This window comes from Theropithecus gelada, chromosome 3 (genome assembly GCF_003255815.1).
Source record: "Theropithecus gelada isolate Dixy chromosome 3, Tgel_1.0, whole genome shotgun sequence".
In the NCBI taxonomy this organism is placed as follows: domain Eukaryota; kingdom Metazoa; phylum Chordata; class Mammalia; order Primates; family Cercopithecidae; genus Theropithecus; species Theropithecus gelada.
Window position 1 is genome coordinate 80,498,247 of NC_037670.1, and position 21,308 is coordinate 80,519,554.

The 21,308-nt window shown below is 41.2% G+C and overlaps 1 protein-coding gene and 1 pseudogene across 3 annotated transcripts in view; both read left to right on the top strand.

The window, feature by feature from the left end:
• The window catches only part of PDE1C (phosphodiesterase 1C), a 661,967-nt gene that overhangs the window by 85,450 nt on the left and 555,209 nt on the right, over positions 1 to 21,308 (top strand). The window lies entirely within an intron of this gene.
• Positions 10,373 to 11,036, top strand: LOC112621280 (annotated as a pseudogene). The gene has a single exon (XR_003118696.1). The product of XR_003118696.1 is annotated as an NADH dehydrogenase [ubiquinone] 1 beta subcomplex subunit 8, mitochondrial pseudogene (transcript).

Consider the following 21,308-nt stretch of genomic DNA (forward strand, 5'->3'; position numbering starts at 1 on the left):
ATAGAGACTGGGAAATTACAAAGGATAATTTATAACAAAGCAGGCCATAAATGAGGAACTATGTTACAATGAAGACACAGATTTTAAAAGCAACTCACCTGAATATGCAATTTCTATATACAAATAAGATACACACTTGATATTTTTATGTCAAGTTGAGTTGTATGGAGTAATATGGATGTTGATTCAAAGAACTATCGCACCATGTGCCCTGGGAACAGAGGTTCCACATGTTTGGCAGACGAAGCTTGGACACTCTAGTTCTCCCTGTGGAGTGGGCTGGGCTCACCCTTGGTGTTTTGTATCCACTGCCCACCGTCTTTGAGTCAGTGAAAGAGATCTGCAAGAGGTTCTACGAATCAGGTGGCAGTGTGACTCTTAGAGAAGTTATGGAATACACACACCAAAACTCAGACAAATACTATCAATCATTTCAAGCAGAAAGTTCTCCAAGCCTTGGGATCCTACTTTGTCAAAATTGGACGTTTAAATGTAAAGAGAAAACATCCTGCCTCTGATGGAAAAACATTTCTGGCTTTTCTTGATGCTGATGGGGCAGATCTAGAAGTAATTCTGGTTAGATTGACCTGTTTCTGCCTTTCCTAATGTTCACCCTTGCATTGTCCACAAGTCATTGTTGGCGGCCTCTGGTGGCCGAATCTAGCGGCTGAATAGCAACTGGCAACACTCGGGGGTGACTATTTCACAGGAGCCCTTCTTATTTCAGGAGAAATGCCTGTACCAACTGAGCTTGAGTAAAATCTAACATTTTCCTTTGATAATGATGCATATTCCAGAGTTTAATAAAATTACTTGAACCCTAAGTTTGGCTTACGAATAAACAAGCACAAAATAAATAAGTACAAAAACGTGGGTGGAACATTTCTGCATAAGAAAGCTAATGCTTTGGGTTTTTACTATTAGAAATACTGCATGTTTGTTAACTTATTTAAGCCTCACAACAACTCTATGAAGTGTTATTATAGTCCCATTTTACCGAATGGGGAAAGTAAGGTACAAAGAGGCCTCACTTGCCAAGATCATGCAACTAGTGAGCAGAACAGGAATTTAAATTTAGGTGATTCTGTTTCAGACTCTTCTCCTAACCACTACAACATACTATCACTCATGTAGCCAGATACATAATGCTTATTTTATATAATGCCTGATTCTCTTTTGAAAGCAATGCAAGATTATGTATTCGTTTATATTTGCTTGCAAATACACATATTCAAAACATATATGATGAAAAACATATCACTTTAGACATATCATTTAAGGACAGTTATATAAAATAATCATATATATGAAGCAAGATAATACATGACTTTGATTTTATATAGGAAAAGCATTTGAAGGTTATTTTTGTGTTGATGTGTGTATTTCAATAATAATATTTCCTGTTATTGATTAACTCAAGTTGTTCTTCAGAGTGGGATTGAACATGTAAAATTCTGCGTGTTTAAATCTGTGCAAGTCTAAGCTTGCTGAGAGAAGACTTGGTGTCTGATTTATGTTTGAGTGCTGGTGGTGAGGACTCTATCAATGCCTGTTGAATGAATGAACAATGGAATGGATGAATAAATATGTCAGCTAACGTTTCTTCAAAATAATTAGTGTTCATAATATTGATAGCAAACGGTCATACAGTATTCTATGATTTATTATTTTCCTAATATATAAATTATTTTATATATTTATATACTACTAACCCTCTCTTTCCAGAGTTATTATTATATAGATACTAACTATGCTAAATATACTAACTCATTTAATCTACAGCAGCCTTATGTGGTATGTGGTAGGTCCTGGTAACCACGATTCTACTTTTGGTTTCTATGAATTTGACTACTCTAGGCTCCTCATATAAGTGGAATTATACAGTATTTGTCCTGTTACGACTTTTACATTTTATTTTATATAATATCATCAAATATATTATTATTTACCATTTTACACATAAGGAAATGGAGGCGAAAAGTTTAAATAAGTTGCTCAAGCTGGTAAGTGGCAGTGCTAAGATTCGAACCAGGAAGTTTTCGCTCAGGAATCCAGAATTTGTGAGCCCAACCACCAAGCTACATGACCTCATGCAAACAGCCTTGAGCTGGCCTTGGCTGTGAGTGTGTTTTCAGTGCTGCAGGGTTACGCACTGATTTTTTAACTGCTTGGTGCTTATATGGAAAAAGTATTCGGCATGGGCCCCCTTCAAGCCCTGGGAAACTCAGACTCAGCGTGCCCCTCCAAACTGAATCCACTGTGCCCACCCCCGAGTTCCCAAATTCCTGTTCTGTGCTGTCTCAGTGAGTAGCAACAGTAGCCTGTTGTTTGGGCTCTTTCTTTCCAGGTTGCTCCTGTTTCATCTGTGCTCCACACAGCAGTTCAGTGTGATTTTTTAAAAAATAGACTTTATTTCTAGAGTAGTGTTAGGTTGACAGCAAAATTGAGTAGAAAGTACAGAGTCCCTATACATCCCCTGCCCCTCCCACATATGCAATCTACCCTGCTATCAACATCGCCCCCTGGAGTGGTACGTGTGACCATCGCTGAACCTACATTGACACATCATTATCACCCAAAGTCCATAGTTTACATTAGGGGCCATTCTTGGTGTTGCACAGTCTGTGGGTTTGGACTAATGTCTAATGACATGTATCTGTCATTAGAGGATTATACAAAATAATTTCCCTGTTCTAAAAATCCTCTGTGCTCCACCTATTCATCCCTTCCTCCCCCTGTCTCCACCCCAACCCTTACTAACCACTCATCTTTTTACTATCTCCATTGTTTTTTCTTTTCTAGAGTGTCATATAGTTGGAATCATATAGTATTTAGCATTTTCAGATTAGCTTTTTTCACTTAGTAATATGCATTTAAGTTTCTTCAGTGTCTTTTCATGGCTTGGTGGCTTATTTCTTTTAATGCTGAATAATATGCCGTTGTCTGGATATAACACAGTTTATTTATCAGAGCATTTTTTTAAAAACACAAATATGATTGTGTACCCTTTGCTTAAAATCCTTCAATAGCTTTCCTTACAATAAAATACAAACTCCTTCGTGTGTTTTTCGAAGTCTTCACAAAAATAGCTGTGCATTCCACTCCACCTTTATCTACCCCATGGTATCAGTTCTCCATCCTTCATGAACGTCTCTCTGCTCCTCATAGTAAGAGTTTGTCATTTGCACACACTGTTCCCCTTGCTTCACATCTTCCCCCTCTTCTCCACACTGGGTCCTGCTTCTCTTCCTTTCTCTAGGGGCAACTTCAGCATTTATGTAGGTGATCCGATCAATGTTGGGGACTCTTTATTTCCTTGACCTTTTTAGCTCCAAAGACCTTTTGCTCAACCTGACTAAGTCATCGACGATAACTGCCCCACCTCTGAAATCTAGATTTCAACCAGCCTGCTCCCTGATCCCCTCCTATAGTTCCAACTCACATGTTTAATGCTCCCACTCTGGCAAGTCCCAGCCTGAATGCAGCCTCTCCTTCACTGCCAGGACTCTCTTCTTGTGCCCTTACTTCCCATAAAGCTCGTGCCTCTCTCCTCTATGGCCCTTGCCTAGAAAAAAAAATCACACAATGCTGGTTAAAGCTTGCTACCCACCAACTCTGCACCTGCTCACGGGCAGCTTCACAGTGCTGCAGAAAACACAACCATGCCAGCAAGGCTCATTTCAAATGTAAGACCACAGATCTCAAATGGCCACCCTACACCCCAGGGCGGCCCTACCACAGTTCCCTACAAACATTCTTTTATAGCCCTCGTCTTGACCCTGCCAACCTTGACCCCATCCCCTCCTCCTGCTGTGCCTCATCTCTGTGCTTCTTTTCAAGCTAGAAAGTTCTGTATTCCCATGAGCTCCATTTCCTCATCTCCCAGTCTTTCTTCCACTGACATTTCAATGAGGCTTCTGGGATTCACTCTACTGAAATGGCTTTAACAAAGGCTTCAGTGCTCCGTCTTGTCATGGAGAGTTCAGTCCTCATCTTACTGCCTCTCAGCAATATGGACTAATTCTTCATTTTGTGATTCTTTTAAAAAGTTAAAACTGTGGTAAAATACACATAATGTAAAATGTATCATCTAGCCTTTTTAAAGTGTGCAGTTCAGTAGTGTTAAGCACATCCACACTGCTGTGCAGTCAGTCTCCAGAGTTCTCTTCATCTTGGAAAATCAAAACTCTATACTCATTAAACAACAGCTCCCTCGTACCCCTGCCTCCCTGTCCTTGGTAATCACGATTCTACTTTTGGTTTCTATGAATTTGACTACTCTAGGCTCCTCATATAAGTGGAATCATACAGTATTTGTCCTGTTATGACTTTTACATTTTATTTTACATATTATCAAGGTTCATTGATATCATAGCATGTGTCAGAATTTCCTTCTTTTTAAGGTTGAATAAAACTTTTTTTTTTCCCGTTTGTTGATGAATACTTAGCTTACTACTACTCTTTTTTTTTTTGAGAGGGAGTCTCGCTCTGTCGCCCAGCCTGGGGTGCAGTGGCGCTATCTCGGCTCACTGCAAGCTCCGCCTCCCGGGTTCACGCCATTCTCCTGCTCCTGCCTCCTGAGTAGCTGGGACTACAGGCGCCCGCCACGATGCCTGGCTAAGTTTTTGTATTTTTAGTAGAGGCGGGGTTTCACCGTGTTAGCCAGATGGTCTTGATCTCCTGACCTCGTGATCTGCCTGCCTCGGCCTCCCAAAGTGCTGGGATTACAGGTGTAAGCCACCGTGCCCGGCCTACTCTTTGATTTTTGTGAATAATGCTGCTAGGAATATGGGTTCCTTTGAGATACTGTGTTCAATTATTTTGGATACATACCCAGAAGTAGCATTCCTGGATCATATGGTAATTCTATGTTTAATTTTTTGAGGACTGCCTGTTTTATGTAGCAGTTGTACCATTTTACCTTCCTACCAAGGGTATACAAGAGCTCCAGTTTTCTACATCTTTGCCAACACTTGTTTTCTGTTTTTTGTTTTGTTTTGTTTTAACTAGTAGCCATCCTAGTGAGTGTGTAGTGATATCTCATTGGGGTTTTGATTTGCATATTCCTAATGATTTGTGTTAGTGGGTATCTTTTCATGTGCTTGTTGACCATTTGTATATCTTGTATATTTGGAGAAATATCTATTGAAGTGCTTTGCTAATTTTTTAAATCGGGTTGTTTTTCTTTGTTGTTGTTGAATTGTAGGAGCTCTTCATATAGTCTGGATATTTAACCCTTATTGGATAAATGATTTGCAGATACTTTCTCCTGTTCTTTTGGTTGCCTTTCCACTCTTCTGATTGAGTCCTTTGATGCACAAGAGTTTTAAATGTTGATAAGTCCAATTTGTCTGTTTTTTCTTTGGTTGCCTGTGCTTTTGGTGTCTTATCTAAGGAATCATTGCCAAATCCAATGTCCTGAAGCTTTTCTCCTGTGTTTTCTTCTATGAGTGTTTAGTTTTAGCTCTTATGATTAGGCCTGTGAGTTAATTTTTGTACAGAGTGTAAGGTAAGAGTCCAGTTTCATGTGTTTGCATGTGAATATCCAGTTTTCTCAGCACCACTTGCTGAAAAGACTCCGCTGCCTCATTTGTGAAACACTTTCTTCCCTCTTGCTCTGTGACTCCTCATTCTCCTGCTCTGACTTCAATGACTGGCCTTCATCTTTTTTTTTTTTCCTTTGTTTTTCTCATCTTTTTGACCTCTAAAAACTGAGGTCAGTACTTGTCTTTCTTCTCCCCACTCCTTTCCCTTTTCTCCTCTCCTCTTTGTAGGTGATCTCATTCAATCCTGTGATGTTAAATATGGACAACTCCCTGTTCTCTATCTCTGTCCCTGATCCTGGACTCTAAACTCACACACCCACTTGTCTTGATATTTGTAGTCAGATATCTAATAGGCATATTAAATGTACATTTATTGATTACCCCATCAAAATCTGCTAACTTGTAAGTTTCCCCATCTCCCTCTTTTGTGGATCTTCCCAGATAAAGACGTATAGCAGTAAATACCTTTTTACGTAATTTTTTTCATTCAACTACACTAGTTTTGGTTTTCCAGTTATCTTCTCTTGTAGCATGCTGTTTTTTCCTAACAAAGTACTCACAATACTAGTGTATGGTAATTGTTTGTCTACAGCAATTGTTTATCTCCCCGGCTAGACTATCACCTTCAGGGTGTGTGTCTGCCTTGTTCAAGATGGACTTTCCAGGGCTCAACATAGTGTCTATGGGCCCTAGTGAGTAGTGTCTGCAGGGCACCTAGTAAAGGCTCAGTAAATACTCATTGATTGAACAAGTAGAGTTCTGACAGTGGAGTGTGGGCTGGCTTGGAAGGGAGGAGACCAGAGGTAGGATGCCTCTCTAGGCAAGAGGTAGTGAATACTTGAGCTGGGAAAGTAGGAGTGGAAAGGAAGAGAGAGAGAAAGACAGGCAGACAGACACACACACACACACACACACACACACACACACACACACACACAGAAAGAGAGAGAGAGAGAGAGAGAGAGAGAGAGAGAGTTAAGAAACATGAAAGCAGAATCCGTGAATCTGAATGATCTGAATGTCTGGGGATGAGAGAGGGAGGGGTGTAAGATGACTTAGGACGTGTGTAGAAAGTATGCTTCAGTGATGTGGCTAGGGACTTGTTAAATCATGCTCACTGGAGTTGTTTGTTCAACATTATTTGTTGAAATGCTGTCTGCTAAGAACTGCATTAGGCAGTTCCTTACTTGCCTCTAGGGAATTCTCTTTTTTCCTATAACAAGTTTCCTATAGGCAGTTATTGGAATCAAGTGTGCAAATGTCAAGTGTGTAAAGGTTATATGAGTTATTTGAATGTGGTAAGGGAAATTCCTTTTTCTAAAAGCTGAACACTGGCTTTCCTTACAAACTACATCTAGTCTTTTAGGCTCAATCTTTGATCATCTGGTTTTGGAACTTGTTCTATGTTATTTAGCTTTGTTTTTTTCCTTCACAGATGTATACACATCAGCCTAAGTTCAGTAAACTCCCAGTTAAGAGAGTTCCTGATTTGAGCCCACATGATAATTCCCATTTTCATGTCAATTATAGTAAGATTATGAGACTTATGTTTCTAATCACTAGTTTCAGCCTGTCATTTTCCCATTTTCTACACATTTATTTGACATAATAAGGGCGAGATGCAGTAAAATATTCAAATAAGTGTATAAACAATTTCTCTCTAATGGATTAAAGTGGGGATGCTGCTAAAGTTGAACTCTGAGCTGGCAGTGGGCATGATAGCTTGTTGGATAATATCTAGAAGATTCTCCCACCCTGAGGTCTCCTTCATGAAGTAGTCGCCTGCTATAGAGGGGTGTGAAAAAAATGGAACTCCACCTACATTTTGGGAAATTTGCAGGCAATCCTATATAATTTCACTAATTAGACTCTCTTACCTCTATTAGATCCATTTCTTTCCACTTTCTATGCTCATTTCCTTGATAGGAACTTGTTATTGGCTGAACTGTGCCCCCTGATGAATTAATATGCTGAAGTCCTTACCCCCAGTATCTCAGATGTGACTGTATTTGGATATATGGTCTTTAAAAAGGTAATTAAGGCCAGGTGCGGTGGGTCATGCCTGTAAGCCCAGGTGTTCGAGATCAGTCTGGGCAACATAGTGAGACCCTGTTTCTACAAAAAATTTTTAAAATTAGTTGAGTGTAGTGGTGCATGCCTGTGGACCCAGATACTTGGGAGGATGAGGTGGGAGGATCACTTGAGCCTAGGAGGTCGAGGCTGCAGTGAGCCATGATCGTGCCACTGCACTCCAGCCTAGGTGACCGAGTGAGACCCTGTCTCAAAACAAACAAAAACAAACAAAAAAACAAAAACAGAAGTAATTAAGGTAAAGCAAGTTCACTAGGGTGGGCTCTAATCCAATATGACTTGTGTCCTTATGAGAAGAAGAGATTAGGACACAGACACACACAGAGGAAAATATATAGGGAGAAGATGGCCATCTATAATCCAAGAAGAGAGGCTTCAGGAGAAACCAACTTTGTTGACACTTTGATCATCTTGAACTTCTAGTCTCCAGAATTGTGAGAAAATGAATTTCCATTGTTTGAGCCACTCAGTCTGTGGTGCTTTGTTATGGCAGCCCTAGCAAACCAATGCAGAGCTATTGGACCAAACACTGCTGGCCTTGGTGAGACCTCTAAGCAAGCTTCACAGGGCCTTCTGGGCCTTAGAGATGGGAGAGACAGTTCCCTTAGGGCCCAAGTGAGGAGCAGAGGATGTGAGTGGTTGGATGACTCATTCAGGGTCACACGCTCAGGGAGAGGCCAGAATGTGGACTTGCATTCTCTGCTTTCCACATTGACCCCTTAGGCAATTTGGACAGGTCAATTTTTTAGTCTGTTTGAGAAAATGATGTTCAGGGCCTAAAATATTGAATACTTCCATATAATCACTTGCAAACAGATGCTTATTCTTTCTTAGATTACATGATGTTCATAAATATTTCACACGCATGGGCAAAATGAAAGTGGCCAGGAGAGAGCAGTGATAGGAGAAGAAAGATTTTACAAATCTTTGTTTAGATTTTTGCCAAGACCTACAGAATACAGAAAAATAAACAATTACAAATCGTTTTTAAAAATAAGATTTTCTTCTTATTAAAGTAGTATATATTTATGGTGTAAAATTTGAAAGACAAAAAGTTTAAAGAAAGAAATGTGTATCTCCCACAATCCTGTCATTCAAAGATAACTACTATGAACATTTTGAATGGCTGTCCTCCCAAAATTTTATTATATGCATGTGCAAACATGCATAAACATTACAGAAATGAAATTACACTGTACACATACTATTTCATAGCCTCTTTTTGTGCTGTTTAAAGATGTTTTATGGACCTTTCCCTAAATCATCAAATATTCTTTGAAAATACAACTTTTATGGCTATATTTTAAATGTCCGTTATATATTGGACTTTGGGGACATGGGGACAAGGGTGGGGGGGATGAAGGATAAAAGACTACAAATAGGGTATAGCGTATACTGCCCGGGTGACGGGTACACCAAAACCTCACAAAGCACTGCTAGAGAACTTACTCGTGTAATCAAACACCACCTGTACCCCAATAACCTACGGGGAAAAAAAAGTCCATTATATTAATGTGCCATACTTTATTTAATTAATATCCTACTATTGAGGCAAAAGAAGTCAATTTTCTAATTAAAAATGTGGACAAAATGTGAGTAGAATTGTGTTGAAAAAATAGAGTTCAGAAAAAACATTTTTTAAAGGACATATTAATCCAAAATTAAAAAGATCCAAAAAATTAAGGATCTTTATTTATGTAATTGCAATTGAAATTGTTCTTTCTCAGTAATTATTCATTCTCAATGGTGATAGTTTAGTTTTACTGAAAGAAATTTGATCAGAATATGAATTAAATAGGGTAAAATTGATCCTTATGATTTTCTTTTTGAGACTTCTTTTCATTCAATCATTAATTGGTGTTTAATTTTATTCTTACTTTCAGTGTGTGCACCCAAAAATTTGTCTGTTTCATGAATTCAAATGTAAGGTTTCAATACCCTTTCTCCTTTATCTGCTTTGCTTTCTGAAATGACAGCGTCTGGGATATTTTTCAACATTTCCTGAAAATGCCCAGTCTATGAAACAAGTTCAAAATGCCTAACCCTTAATCCTCATTAAAATATGGAGGAAATAGGCAATGTTAATGCATTTATGTTAAAATGGGTAAAACTTCAAGGTCAAAAATCTGCTACATTGCTGCAACTGTCTAGCAGTTGTCAAGGGCTTAGTATGTAGCAGGCACTTTGCTGTAAGCTGTTTTGTTTAATTCTCACTCTAGTCCCACAATGTAGGTAGTATTTCCTCCATTTATATGAGCAGAAACTGAGTCAAGGAGGCTAAATCAATTGTTGAGGAGTACATAGATAAACGGTGGACTAAAGCATGTGTTTTTTTCATTACACAGCACACAATTTTTTGATGATTAGGACAGCTACTCAAATAGTTTTTGGACTCCTATAATTAAGCATTCAGTGGCAAAGAGCATGTACACGTAGACCAGGTGTGATGATAAAATAATCAGACTTATTTTGTGAGTGATTATGGGAATCACTCTGGTTGTTCTGTGGTCCCATACTTATATTATTATAGCACATATCCTTGGGGTTCATGGGTGTGTACATACATGCTTGTTTAAAACACTACGTTGAAAGGGATATGATGATGCCTTTGCAAACCTTTAAAATACAGCCAAAACAAAAGTTGGGAGACAAATTCTGTGATAACAACATATCAGGGCCGAAAACTTGGAAAAATGTTCAGAAAATTAATATTTGTAAATGCGAAAACATGAAGAAGGTGAAGATGGCGGTGGCCAGGGCCGGGGTCCTGGGAGTTCAGTGGCTGCAAAGGGCATCCCGGAACGTGGTGCCGCTGGGCGCACAGCCAGCCTCCCGCATGACCAAGGACATGTTCCCGGGGCTCTATCCTAGGACCCCAGAAGAACTGGCCGCTGCCGCCAAGAAGTATATTATGCATGTGGAAGACTACGAGCATTGCCCGGATGAGGGCATGGGGTATGGCGACTACCCGTAGCTCCCTGACCGTTCACAGCATGAGAAGGATCCATGGTATAGCTGGGACCAACCGGACCTGAGGTTGAACTGGGGCGAACCGATGCACTGGCACCTAGACATGTACACCAGGAACCGTGTGGATACATCCCCCACACCTGTTTCTTGGAATGTCATGTGTATGCAGCTCTTCGGTTTCCTGGCTTTCATGACATTTATGTTCTGGGCGGGGGACATGTACCCTGTCTACCAGCCTGTGGGACCAAAGCAGTATCCTTATAATAATCTGTACCTGGAACGAGGTGGCGATCCCTCCAAAGAACCTGAGCCGGTGGTTCACTATGAGATCTGAGGAGGCTTCGTGGGCTTTTGTGTCCTCTTAACTAGGACGCCCTCATTCCTAGAAATTTAATCTTAATGAAATTCCTAATAAAACTCAGTGCTGTGGGGAAAAAAAAAAATTGTAAATGCAATGATTTTGCTACTTCTTATTCTTTTTTCATCCTGTTTTAACTTGCTTGGCACCGACTCTCTGGCCATGACGTTGGTTTACTTTGACTATGATTTTGGTTTTTTACTGCAACCATATTGCCTTTAGTTGTCATAGGCAAATACTCTTCCTAAGTGTTTTGGGTACATTTTTATTGATGTACAACATAAATACATAAATGCAGACAAATTGAAAGGTACATGTTGATGGGTTTTCATGAAATGGACTCTCCTGTGGAGCCACTGGCCAGATGAAGAAACATTGTTGGCATCTGAGAAACCTCCTTCTGCTCAGGCCTATTCACCATGATCCTCCCTAAAAGTATAATTCTCCTGACTTTTATCATCCTAGAGTAGTTTTGCCTGTTTTTGAGCTTAATGTAAATGGAATCATAGAATACTCTATTTTGCATTTGGTTTCATTTTCAACATTATGCTTGTGAGATTCATCCATGTTGTTGTCTAGTGCATTTTGTTTATTCACTTTCACTTCTACATAGTGAAAGGAATTCACCTATTCCTTTGTAGGAATATGTCACAATTTATTTTATTCATTCTCTTGTGGATGGACATTTGCATTTTCCCCAGTTTTTGACTTATGAATAGTGCCCCTAAAAACACTGTGGTAGGTTTATTCTGGCACAAATGTGTACATATTTCTGTTGGATAAACACCTAGGAGTGGAATGACTGGGTCATAGGGTATGTGTATATTTAGCTTTAGTAGATACTAAAGCCAAATTTAAAAAAAAGCAAAAACCTGTTGTTTCAATTTAAATTACCATAAATAATGTATGAGAGGGTTATTTGCTCTGAATCTTTGCCAACACTTGGTATTGTTAGTTTTTTTCATTGTAGCCCTATTTAGCAGTAGCTGAGTATGGTTTTATTTTGTGTTTCTCTAATGCTAAGGAAGTTGGGCACCTTTACATATGTTTATTGGCAATTGATTTTTTAAATTTTTTTTGTGAAATGCCTGTTCAAATCTTCTGTTCATTTTTTATTGGGTTGTCTGTGTTTTTCTTTTTGATTATAGGTGTCTCTCTCTTTGTGTGTGTGTGTATAATGATTTCTATACAATATATAGAAAATGCAGTGATTTTGCTATTTATTATTCCTTTTTCATCTTCACTCTTTTAACTGGATGCTTGACACTGATTCTCTGGCTATGATCTTGGTTTACCTTGATTATGATTTTGATATACAATGTATAAGGGAGATGGGTGCCAGAGTAAAACCTCACTTCCTTTCAGGCCCCAATGTGGGAAAGACCTTTTTGGTGGCATTGCTTTTATGCCACCCCTTGTGGCTCTGAGTCATATCAAGGGATAGAACTGGCCCTACCTCCTGGCCTGTTAGTCTGGACTTTGAAGCTTCATAGTCATAGAATCTATACAATACTATAAACTCAGATTTTTCAGATGACCTTGTTCAGTCCCAAACTTGGGAGTTATTTCCCTTTTTATCTCCTCCCCAAGCTCTCATTTCTCAAGTACCATTAAGTCCTGTTGATTCTATGTCCAAAATATGCCTCCCATTGTATCACATCGCCCCACTTCTTCCACTCACACCTGGATTCAGCCATATCATCTATTCCATGGGCCAGTGAGTTGGCTTTCTAACTCGCCTCCAACCTCCACACTTGCCCCTCCAACCCAGACTCTTCATGGCAGCCACAGTGAACTGTTTCGAAACATAAATTCGGAACCCCTACTCAAAATTCTTGATTCTCCTTGTTATTATTCCTCATGACCGCCATCCTTTCCTTTTAGCACTGATCACAATTTGTAATGACATGTTTCATTCTGCCTTTGTTTCCATGTCTGTCTTCCCCATTAACCTGTGAAGACAGAGGTCAGGTTTGCTTCGCACACCGGTGCAGCTTAATAAATTGTTGGATTTGAAACTAGTGTCTAAGTCAAGGCCACATGTCAATTCCGAATCACTGTCCCAGTGTCCCTTTCACGCGGTCACCCAGCCTCTTCTGGATCCTTCTGAGGATGGAGCTTCTCACTACCCCTGAGGCCACCCTGTCTGTATTTAAAAGGAAAATCACACCCCTAACTTCAGTGTTCAAAGAAGGGTTTGTTGCTTCCCTGTCAAACACAGGTAAGTGAGTTAAGATCTTGTTGATCTGAGATGCAGTTGGCCCAGAGTGTAGGTCAAGGTCTTGCATCTTCCCCAAGGTTTGGAGGACATTGCTGGTCAGTGCTTTGACTTCTAGTCCAACCCCAAGGAGACAGAGGAGGAGGGAGGAGGAACTGAGTGTGCGTAAGCTGAAGGAAATCTTCCCAGGGGACCGAAGGCCTTGCTGAGTTGTTTTCATTGGAAAACTCCCCTCACTTAGCAGATGCGATTCCCTGCTCTCTGCTCTTAACTTCTGTCCCACCCATAGTGTTTCTAGGGACTTCTGTTCCGGGGACAGAACAAGCTTGGGGATCGATCCTGTTCCCATGCCCTGCCATTGACCTCTCTCTCTGGAACTGAAGTCCAGAGTGAGGCGAATCATGGCCTGGGGCTCAGGAATGGGCCTTGGGCAGCTCTCAATGGCCCAGCTCCTTACCTAAGCAGGAGTTATTAATACAAACTCATCAAAGTGGTAGCAGGGAGTTAGACATCCACATGCACTGTGGGAAGAGATAAGACTGCAGTTTGAAATTCTGGCTATATTGAGGCCATGTCCTCAGGGTTTAGCTCATCTATTAAGTAGTAATCTAACCCTGTGATGATATCAATTAATTTGATGTTTTCCCCAGTCTCCTTTGGAGAGTCTGTGCGTAGCACTGCGAGCTTACCAGCAATTTTAGATCCAGCACAGGAAAGGTCCTCCTCTGTTCTTCCTTTGATTCTAGCCATTCGCAGCCAAGACAAAACTTACCAGCATAGCTGAGCAAGCCCATGGAGCCAGAGAAGGCTTAGTACAAGCTTGAATCAGCCACCTTCTGAGGCCTTGAACAGTTCACTCACCTTGCAGAGCCTCAACTGCAAATGGAGGTAATGCCTACATCTAGAGTCATTGTGAGGATTAAAGTTATGTGAAGTGTCCAGCACTGTGCCTAGGACACACTAGGGGTGCCATACATGATGGCTCTTTATCCAGACAAAATCTCCATTTTGGGAAAGGTGGGCCAAAGGTATGTCTTCGGAATCTGTTTGGTTGATCTGGGAGATGCTATATTCACTCTCGATTTCAGGGCAACATCTGCTGAATTGCTGTAATACTGTCAGGCTCCTTGGCATCCCTGATGGGGAGACAAAGGCAACATGTGGACAATGATTTGAACAAATGTGCTGAAAACAGGCTCTAAGCCTGAAGCTCTTAGTAATCTATCCCCAGTTCTTTTCCACCAGTTTTGGGCATAAAGGACAATGCAGGCTTGAATAATTAGAATCCCCCACAGGCCCTGCTGTATACACTAGTTTCAACCAAGTCCTCTCCTGAGCCCTTTGACCAACATTAACAATAAAGGGAAAAAGAAATAACAAAGCCTTGAATGGGATATGCTGATTTTTCCTGGGTAGTAGAAGTATAAATGGCCATTATTTTTCTCTTATTGATTTTTCAAAAAATTTAAGTGATAACTTATTAACATTATTATCAGGAAAAATACTCCCACAAACTTTCTCAACTAGGAAACTGGACAAATGAATGGAAGTGCTTCTGTACCTCTGTAGAAAAGGTAAACCTACATAAAGTGGCCAAAAGCAGGGAGCAGGAGTCTGAGGGACCTCAAGGTCACCTGCACAGGATTAAAAGCTCATCGGCAATTGAGAGGGAGCTCCAAGGTGGTCTCTGTTGCTGTGTTGCAGAGTACACAGGGCCTATTGCCTCCATAATAGGTGCCCAGTAAACAATGGCTATGTCGATGTATAAACGAGGCCTCTCCTCTGAGCGTCTCAGAGCATTTTGCTTTATCAATTCTCCTCAGTGTGAAAGAACTGCTTAACTTAGGTCCCCCCGAGAGAGATACTATTTACTTTTTATTTATTTATTTGAGACAAGGTCTCACTCTGTCACCCATTGGCGTGATCACAGCTTGCTGCAGCCTTGACTTCTTGGGCTCAAGCTATCCTCCCACCCTAGCCTCCTGGATAGCTGGGACTACACGTGTACACCACCACACCTGACTAATTTTTTCATTTTTTCTAGAGATAAGGTTTTGCCATGTTGCCCAGGCTGGTCTCAAACTCCTGAGCTCAAGCGATGCTCCTGCCTTGGCCTCTCAAAGGGCTGGATTACAGTTGTGAGCTGCCACACCTGGCCAGCGATACTATTTATTAAGTCAATCAACTGATAAAAATGTATTGAGCTCCTAGTGCCAGGTACTGGACATGCAGTAGTGACCAAGAAGGCCGTGTCTTTGCCCTTGTGGACCATACAATCTAGTAAGGGAAATAGGACATGAACAAGTGAATAAACAAGCTATGTGGAGATTGTGTAAGCACTGCAGAGGAGATTCACTGTTGATATAGAGGCCAGTTAGGAGTTCTCACCTGAAGATGTGACTTGTAAGTTGTGACCTGAAGGAAGAATAGTAGTTAGGCAAGCAAGGGGGAGCCTGGCTTGTTCAAGGAAGAGGAAGGAGGCGGTGTGTCTGGAGCACAGTGAACGTGGAGTATGGTTGGTAAGGTGAAGTTGGCCAGGCAGGTCTGCAGCAGACAGATCATACAGGGACTTGGAGGCTATGCTTCCAAGTTCGGGTTTAGTCTGAGTGTAGCTGGGAGCCATTGCAATGTTTTAAGAAGGAAAATAGTGTACTCTTACTTGTGTTTGATAATATTTCTCTGGTTTTTATTTGGAGAATGGATTGGAGGGAGGCAAAAGTGGAAGCAGGGAGACTGAAAGGCTATTTAACTAGAACCTTAGTGAGACAGCATTGTACACCACTAGAATGGCGAAAACAAAAAAGAGCACAAAATCAAGTCTTGGCGAGGATGTGAACAATGGAACTCCTCTACATTGTGATGAGAGTGGCAAATGATTTAACCATTTTGGAAAACTGGTAGAATCTACTAAAGATAAATATATACATAACTTTTGAACCAGAAATTCCTCTCCTGAATATATGCTTAAGAGAAATTCCTACATATGTGCACCAAGAGATGTGAAGGCAAATGTTCATAGCAGCCTATTCATAACACCCTCAAACTGGAAATGATCTAAATATTAACAGTACAATGGATAAATAAAAGGTGGTATGTTCATCCGAAGAAGCACAATACAGCAAAGAAAAGGGGAACTATGTCTATGTGCAAACAACATGGATGAATCTCACAAACAAAATTTTGAGCGAAAGAAGCCAGGCACAAAAGAAGCCACACTACATGATTCTTTTTTTTCTGAGACGGAGTCTTGCTCTGTTGCCCAGGCTGGAGTGCAGTGACACGATTTCGGCTCACTGCAGCCTCTGCCTCCTGGGTTCAAGCAATTCTCCTGCCTCAGCCTCCTGAGTAGCTGGGACTACAGGCATGCACCGCCACCATGTCCGGCTGATTTTCGTATTTTTAGTAGAGATGAGGTTTCACCATGTTGGCCAGGATGGTCTTGATTTCCTGACCTTGTGATCCACCCACCTCAGCCTCCCAAAGTGGTGGGATTACATACATGATTCTTTTTATATAATTTTGAAATAGAGAAAATGAATCCATGGTGATAGAAATCCAGATAATGTTACCTTTGGGATGGCGGCGAGTGGCTGGGCGGTGGCATGAGAGGGCTCCTGGGATGCTGGTAATGTCCTACTTCCTGATCCACGTGATGGTTACATTTAATCTGGGTGTGTTCAGTCTGTGAAAATTGATCACGCTGTATACTTACGATTTGGGGACTTTTCTCTATGCATATGTTATGCTTCAATAAAAGATTTCCTTGGAAAACAGAAAAAGTGAGAGACTATTGCAGTAGTTCACAGAAAAAATACATTCGACTTTGGTAAGGACAATAGCAGTCGATGCAGTCAGAAATTGTCAGATTTTGGCAGTGTAGCCAATGGAGGTTATTAATGGATTAGGGAGGTGTTTCTGTGTGCTTGTGTGCGTATGTGTCTTGTGAGCAAGAGAGGCTAAATAGGAATGAAGATGACTCGGGTGTTTTGCCCATGTTATTAGGTGGATTATGGTGCTATTTGTGGGACATCGATTTTTGCAGTAGTTTCTAATGCCTGTTGTCTAGGGACCTCAGCTCATCCCTAGTCAAGAACATTACTTTGGTAATTCTCCCTTTCCTTTTCTGCATCATTCATTTTCCCTCTAGATGCAAACATGCTGTTATTGCTGCCACCTTAGAAAAGGTTCTCTTGATGCCTTTTATCTATCAGCTGCTACCCCATTGCTCTGCATCTGCATGCAGCAGATTATCTACAAATAGTTCTCTAAACTCCCTGTCTCCAAAATCTCCCCATTTTCTCTCAAATCTACTCCAATCCAGGTTTTGCCTTTTGTCCTCTGTAGAAACTCACTAGTTAGGGTAACCAGTGACCTGAACATTACTAAGTCTAATAGTCAATTATTAGTCCTTCTCTTACTTGACCGGTCCTAGGCATTAAACTTAGCTGACCACTCTTTCCTTCTTCACCTGATTTCCAAGGCACTGTAATCTCTGGATTCCTCACTGACTGCCGCTGTACAGCCTCTTTAGCAGGATCTTCTAGTCCTCCCAGGTCTCTGAGTATTGACTTGCCCTAGAGTTTGGTCCTTGGTCTCTTATTCTTTTTCCATGTGATTCCCTTGGTTATCTCATTCAGTATCATGGCTTTAAAAACCATCCATATACCAGTGACTCCCACATTTATACCTCTAGCTCAGACTCCTGTCCTGCACAGCAGACTTGTATATGCAACTGCCTATTCAACATTGGATGGTATCTAATCTATGGTTGTCTAAATGACAGCTTGACCTTAGCATGTACAAAACAGAACTTCTGCTTTTCCTCTCCAAAGCCTTTTAGTCCACATTTTTCTGTTTTGGTTTTTGGCAATTCCATCCTTCTACTTTCTCAGGCCAAAAACATTGAAGTCATCCTTGATTCCTTTTTTTCCCCTCACAACCATGTTTGAACTGTCAGCAAATCTTGTTGCCTCTTCCTTTAAATTATAATTAGAATCTCACTACTTCCAGCCACCTCCACTTCTCCACCCTGATCCAAGCCACCATCATTTCTTGTCTGAGTGATTGCAATAATTTCCTAAATGGTCTATTCTTAGCCCAGCAGCCTGCTAAGTCAGATTATCTCCCTCTTGGGCTCAGAACCCTCCAATGTTTCCTCATCTCACTCAGGGAAAGTAAAAGTCCTTATAATTATATAATCTGTCCCCTCCTCTATTATCTCTTAGACCTTGGATATAAAAGTAGTGGGTAGAACACTGGAAGAGGAATCGGTGGCTACTGCCATTTACTCATTCAGTCATTTTTTCAACCAATGTTTATGGGGAACCTGCTATGAGTGCTTTTCTAGGTGCTTGGGCTACATATGCCTGTGGAAAATTAGATAAAAAGTCCCTGCATCTTAGATCTTGGATCTTACATGATTTGTTAGAAGGAAATCAGTGTCAGGGGAAAACGTAGAACAGAGGAAAAGGTGGAACAGGATGAGAGAAATCCAGAGTGCTGGGGAAGGGGATGGTGGTTTTAAATAAGGTGGCCTTGTTGAGAAGGTGACATCTGAGCAAAGACTCAAAGGAGGAGAGGGAGACAGCACTGTGGGCAGCAGTGGTAATGAGATTTTCAGGCAGTGGCCATGCTGGGAGTTGAGCAATAGATGCTCTCTTCAGGGTGATGCAGGCTGCAGCTGCCTTGTAGTTCATGTTACCCACAGCTAAGTGGTGGTAGTGGTGGTCACAGTTAAGTCAAATAACTTGGGTCAAAACAATAAACTCTCTAGGTAGCTTTGATGAACATATATTTGTTAGTGCTCTACTTCTTTTAGAATCAGACTCCCAAAGTAGATTGAGGAATAGTTTTCAACAAGAAGGTTCCTTGGTCAAATAAGTTTAGGAAATGCTCCCCATCTTGGAGTTTCACAGAGTGCATCAGCATCTTTCTTTTTCTGAGACAGGTCCTCCCTCTGTCGCCCAGGCCAGAGTGCAGTGGTAGGATCACAGCTCACTGCATCCTTGACCTCACAGGTTCAAGCGATTCTCCCACCTCAGCCTCCCAGGTAGCTGGGACTATAGGCATGCACCACTACTCCCAGTGAATTTTTAAATTTTTTATATAGACAAGGTCTTGCTATGTTGCCCAGGCTGGTCTCTAGTTCCTGGACCCAAGTGATCCTTCCACCTTGGCCTCCCAAAATGCTGGGATTACAGGCATGACCCACCATGCCCAGCCTTGCATCAGCATCTTAAAGGCTCTGAGGAGTTCTCTGGTAAGAAACATGTTTTGTTCTTTAGCTCAGCATTGATTAAGCTTATTTAGTTGTGGAATCCCTCCCTTTTTTTAGTAGAACTTTTAGTCAAATTCCATAGAACTATTAACTTGGGAGTGTTTATACAGGCAGATTGACACCAACCAATTTGGGAAGATTTCATTGAATTCTCCCTGGGAACAAAGTGCTTAAAGGAGCTGGAAAACAAAGCTTGTTGCTAGGATAAGTGGGATCCTCCGACTGGGAAAGCTGGAATAATTACGAGGTTGAAAAAGGCTGGGGTTGACTTTAGGGTCAAGTAATCATTAATCAAACATTATCCAGAGCTTCCTATCTTGTGGCATGCTATGTGCAAGAATTGGCAAATTTTGTTTCTGTAAATGAGCAAACAGCATTTTAGGTTTTGTGGACCATATGACAGCATGAGAGCCTCTATAGACAATAAGTTAATAAATGAACATGGCTGAGTTCCACTAAAACTTTGTTTATGGACATTGAAATTTGAATTTTACATAATGTACATGTATCACAAAATATTCTAATTTAATTTTTTTCAGCCATTAAATCATACTTAGATTGCATATCCTAAAAAGCAGGTAGCAGCCCAGATTTGGCCCATGGGCTGATGTTTGTTGACTCCCGCTCTATGCTCTGTATGTACCTTGAAGGAGGCTCACAGCCTAGTGGGAGACACATGTACAGAAAACCACAGTGTGCGATGGGAAGGGTTGTATTAGAGTTCAGCACAGGATGCTTGTAGCTTCCAGAGGACGAGCTCCAAACCCATGCTGGAGTGGGGGATTTCAGTGGGTTGGGAGGGACAGCTAACATCAAAGGCTTTCTGGACTTTCTGTTTCATCCTCAGGTCCTAACTGGGCATTGCCTGAAGGTTTTGCCTGGTTGAACTCAGGAGTTTCCTTTCTGGACCAGGCATCTGTATACCCTTTGAGTCTTTTTTCTCATGCTACTCTTGTCCTCCTGGATCTTTGACTTGGTTCCGTGGTTGACATCCCCATTTGCCCAGAGTTTGTTTTGGGGGCTGGCAGCATGCTGCCCTACCTGCTTCAGCCTTCTGGAGATTGAGCACATGTTCTCTCCTTTCTGAGTGCCCGAGGCCTCTCTCCCTTAGGAGTGGGTATTTTCCTGCCCACCTAACTCTGGGCTCCTTCGGTTTCTGATTCACACTGCAAGAACTTCATGCGGTGGGGTGCTGGAGCTAGATCAGACTGGCTCTTAAGACCAATTGTATGTATCTCTTCTCAACTCTGAGTTGAATTCAGTGATATCTGGTTGGTAGCCTGAAATCTGCCATCGTGGGAGTATTAACGCCATGGAAACTGGCAAAGTAAATCTGCAAATACTTGGGGTGCTTTTATTTTGGCTTTTTCTATTCTGGAGAGCTTTTTACCAGCACAACATTCTTTGTAAACCCAGGAAAACTTATTCTTTAGGTTATGACACAATCCTGCTCATGGATTTACAGGATGGTAGAGCTAGGAGAAATTTGATGTTACGTGTCTCTCTAGTTTGTTAAACTAAAAAATGCCTTAAATCTCTCCCCACCCCTGTATCTTCCTGAGAAATTCCTACTAGACCCTCCCAGTCTTTGTTGGTCCCTTTTCTCAAACCACTGAAGCATAGTAACACCTTTGTGTCATCTTCTGATTATATCTGTCTTTAAAAAAAAAAAAAAAAGAGATAGGAGGCTGGGCATGGTGGCTCACGCCTGTAATCCCAGCGCTTTGGGAGGCTGAGGCAGGTGGATTTGAGGTCAGAAGTTCAAGACCATCCTGGCCAAGATGCTGAAACCCCGTCTTTACTAAAAATACAAAATTAGCCAGGTGTGGTGGCAGGCACCTCTATTCC